This window comes from Trachurus japonicus, unplaced genomic scaffold (assembly GCF_045865225.1).
Source record: "Trachurus japonicus isolate A0001 unplaced genomic scaffold, Traja_1.0 AP031061.1".
Taxonomy (NCBI): domain Eukaryota; kingdom Metazoa; phylum Chordata; class Actinopteri; order Carangiformes; family Carangidae; genus Trachurus; species Trachurus japonicus.
This window is the reverse complement of record NW_028221194.1, coordinates 59,338-63,928: the sequence shown is the minus strand read 5'-3', so window position 1 is coordinate 63,928 and position 4,591 is coordinate 59,338. Positions and strand designations below refer to the sequence as shown.

The window sequence follows — 4,591 nt, the reverse complement described above, 5'->3', positions numbered from 1 at the left end:
ACGGGTTGATTCAAGGGTGTGTGTCTGCAAACCAGGGACAGCTTCTCCAAATGAATCCAGGTCCTCTGTACAGGTGTCTGTTTTTTATTTCAGGATCAACAGGTTAAATAACAATAAAACGCGTGTGTACAATACAGTTACTGACTCACCAGGAGACTGTTAAATAAATGTGATATTTGCAGTCAAACCTGAGTACAAACCTGCAGATGTCCAAAATGAGTGAGCAGGAACAGACTGAAGACTAGATACAGTGCTCTTTTACTTTACAAGTTCTTCAGTACAGTTAATTATCTTTTCTTAATTTGTGTATATTTATCAAGAATTAAATATTAACTTTATGCAAGCACTGTATTCCAAAAGTCAATACTCAATTATTTATGTATTTGGAGATCAAGGATATTTGCACTGATCTCAATCAAATAAGCCAAAGTTTTTATCTACAAATGAGAAGAAAAAAAATTGGGGGGAAGTTTTCTTAACCCCTCTGAGTTTACTCAGATAGTACTACTCAAATAGTTTTTGACCAAATACAATATCCTAATGGGATATGCCAAATTAGGAAACAATATATAATATAGTTATCAATTAATGATGAGGAGAGAGAGAGACAGGACAGACAGAGCGTGAGAGTGGAGAGATTCTCTCAGTGCTTGTAAAAATAGACAGATCCAGCAACACTGCCAGGAAAATCTGAGCGTTGTCTCAGAAGGTATGAGCTTTCAAAAATTCACATCCAAGTGGTAAAATTCACATTCAGCTTGATAAATAGGGCAGCTTTGTCACCTTGAGCGGTACGCTACCAGTGAACAAAACTTATGACCTCACACTGCGAACCGTCACCAGTGCTTCGGCCCAAAAGGTGAGTGGGACAGTGAGATAGATGGAGGGAGATAAAGACAGAGATGGTTTTATCCGACAGGAGAGACAGAGACCAGCAAGCGCAAGGGAGCAGAGAGGAGGCTTCACAGTAACAGAACAAACTGTCAATGATAATCCAAAAGAGAGAGTGGTATAGAAAGAGGCTTTTATGAGGGGGTAGATGGCTTGTAATGACAGAGGAGAGGGGAGAGGTGATGCACCACTGGACAGGTGGTGGACAACAGGACCTGGAAGAAAAGAAAACACTGTTACTTTACATTCGACAGCAGTTTCAATGGGTTAGAAGTTAAAGGTACAATATGTAAGAAATCTAAAGCAACTGGCTGTAAAATCGTCCTAATATGTCACAGAGACTCAGGAATAATGTTCATATAACATACTGAGCTCACCAACAACCATCTTACAGCCAAGATATTCGCATTAAAATTGTTTTTCAGCTGGGAGATAAAACGAGGTTGTGAAAAAAAAGATTGTTTTCTATTATCGGTTATTATTTATATTTGCTTGATATCACATGGTAGAAATAAGCGGCTTGTCGCTCTGTCGTTTAATAGGCTACACAGCTTGCTGTTGTGAGCATGTAGCCTAGTTAGTTTGAGCTGCTGCTGAAGCTGAAGCTAAAGGGAAGAATTACAAAGTGAAAGTTAGAAAAGAGGGAGGAAATGTGGCGAAATGGAGCCGATGGTAAATGAAGTGATTGTGAACGTGTGGAGCGGTTCATGAGAGGAGTCTGTCCCGGTCAGGTCGCCGGTGTCCGGTCCTCATGTTTTATGATCCGACGTCAGAAAGCCGGAGCGGCTCACGTCGTCTATTCTGCCGTAAGACGTCTCATATGTTGGCTCATAGAAATGCGCGGTTTGCGGGCACATCCACAAAGACGCCGTAGACGGCATGAATTACACACACTAAGGCTCCGGTAGATGCGGGGTTACAGTGTGTGTGTCTGTGTGTGCGTGTCTGTGTGTGTGTCAGCGCTGCACACACACACACACACACAGCGTCGGATAATAATAATAATAATAATAATAATAACAATAACTTGCAGATCACCTGAGTGACGTGAACTCCGCTTGTAGTTACTATGAGTCAGAGCAATAAAACAATGAGGTTGTTGATGAATATGTAGCTTTTCTCTCTGCTTTGAGACTTTGAGACTGACTGAGTGAGCAGAGCGGGTTAGCGTGTCGCTGTCTGGCAAGTCTGGTGGGTAGGGGAGGGGGGACAACGCGCTTTTGAATTTGACTGCAGCAACAATTTTGGCCACATTCTTACATATTGTACCTTTAAAAGAGGATACTTCCAAATATTGTAGACACAATATTTTTGATAATAATACTACCTGATAAAATGATTCATTTGAGATCTTTAGGCTGTCACTTGTATCACATGTATTGTGTTGACACTTTGCTTTGTATTGCATTATTCACATTTTCTGTTATTTAGCACATTTAGCTTCACTGATATAAATTATGAAGAGGACAAAGTCATAGAAAAATCTGGGGTCTCATAAACAAAACTTGAACCTGTACAAAAACTTTGTGTATGCCATGTTTGCTTACAGTCAGATGTATTAATAACGAAATGTATAAATGTGTTGTCAGTCTCCTTGAGTTAGACCGTGCGCAGTATAAGCACCACGTTGTCATGAAAAGTGTGTCAACTTACCATCAAGCTTTCAGGGAGCCTGGAGTTGAAGAAAGGGGCGAGGCCAGCCAGAGAGTGGAAAAGGAGCGAGAGAAGATATTTTACACTCTGCACAAAGTCTTAACATTTTATAATTCATTTTAATTCTCATGTTCGATAAGGAATTACTTTTATCAAGAATTATACATTCTAGGTTAGGTTTGTGTGTGTTTTCTGTTGAGACAGTCATTCTAATCTGCACTGGTAAGTGATCACACCATATCAATATCATCATAAAATTATAAAAATGCCATGGAGAGGACATGAGTGTGTTGTCTTACTTTCCGGTTCAATCTGGAGTTTGCAGCATCTATGGTGTGGGGGTACAGAGGGGACAGAGAAAGAAAGGAGTGGAGAGTTCAGCACAGTGCATTTTAATCAAAATATTTACATATCAAATCATCATATCTGTGGAGGCCCCATGTGCCACCAAGGCACGAAGTGGATAGAGAGAGACATATCAACATCTTGTTGCAAGGTCTCAGTCGAGTTTCTACATAATAATTTAGTATTCAGTTTTTGCAAAATGCATGGCCTGGCTACAACACTTGGTGGTTAACTGTTGTCTTTATAGCAGTGCAGTGTTTCCTCTACATTCATTTAGGAGTGGCGGCCCGCGGGTTTGATTGTCGTGTCGGACGTTGCGTTTGAGTGCTAGCGGAAAAGGGCTCCGCTGGAGGGGGGGTTGACGGCGACGACAACGGCACAGCAGAACGATCCTGTGTAGGAGCTGTCCATGGTTACTTAATCAAAAGTCTCCTGAGGCTATCAAACAAAGACAACTATGGACTGTGGAAATTTGAATACGGTGATTAAATCCAGAAGTTATCATGACGGAAACCGTATGTTGTGGTCAAAAAAAAAAAGGAAGAAAAAAAGATTTTGATTCGGTGGAAACGGGGGGGGGGGGGGGGGGGGGGCCACTCCTTAAAATAATCCTAGACGAAACACTGCAGTGTCATGAGAATGCCCTTCACATGTAAACAATGCATGAGCTATGGTCAGTCATAAGTCTCAGTGCTGAAAGGTAAGGATGTTTGAAGTCATATGTTTCCCATAGACATACAATGTGTTTGAACTTACCAAGGGACAGCCTGCATTTGCCAGGACGGAAAAGGTGGCCAGAGGGAGTGGACAAAGAGAAAAGACACATTTTAGTTTCCCTCCAGTATTTCAGTATTAGGTTAGCTCATTCCAATGTAGTTTTCAAAGACCAACTGTCGTCACTGCAATTACTTAAACGTGAGGTGCTGTTGCTTTTACAGTGCAGTACATGACACATAAAATTATTAAAATCAATATGAAATACTCATAGGACATATAAATATGAGGTATTTTGTTAAGCTCAGTTTCTGTGTCTGTACTTACCAACCAAGGCGCAGAGTTTTGACAATATTGTCTGTGTAAAAGAGACAAAAGATGAGTTCAAACCAGTCTCTTTATGCAGCAGGCTATTATTAACTTCTCTGTGACAAGAAACAATATGTTATTGTCTTGTGTGGACACATGTGGTATGCACTTAAACCTACACAACAACCAACACATGCAGTGCTCCATCTCAGCTCCCTGCTTTTTCTAGATGCTTAAATAATACAATATGATATAGTGCATTAATGAATTGTTACTGATAAATGAGACCAAACGTCCCCTCTAAACAACTGTCTGAACAAAGTTGTTTGCTTTAATCACCTCTCAAATAAACATTTATGTTCTCAAGAAGTTTAAAGATCCCCGTGTGTGTGCGTGTGTGTCTTCATTGACCAACACAAAGGATGCAGGGTACACATAAGTCACATACACAGATATGTGACAATGACCCATAGCCGTGACACGTCATCGCTGCCGCCCGTCTGAGGGGCAGGACTGCCCAGTCCTCAGTCCTGACCCTCAGACGGGCGGGATAAAAAAAAGAAGAAGAAAAAAGACTGGGAAGAAGGCTGGTTGGGGCTAGCTAGTTAGCAGCTACTTCCCACATAGCAGACGGGTCTGGGCCAGATCTGGCATCAAGCCGGCACTTCTGGCCCACTGC

At 41.4% G+C, this 4,591-nt stretch overlaps 1 long non-coding RNA gene across 1 annotated transcript; it reads right to left on the bottom strand.

Annotated features, from left to right (window-relative positions):
* Positions 1-265: 265 nt before the first annotated feature.
* LOC146959793 (uncharacterized) lies at positions 266-2,878 on the bottom strand. The gene is made up of 3 exons (XR_015035594.1): positions 2,844-2,878; positions 2,545-2,563; positions 266-1,106 (listed from the first exon to the last, which is right to left on the bottom strand). It is a non-coding gene; the product is annotated as an uncharacterized LOC146959793 (long non-coding RNA).
* Positions 2,879-4,591: the final 1,713 nt, after the last annotated feature.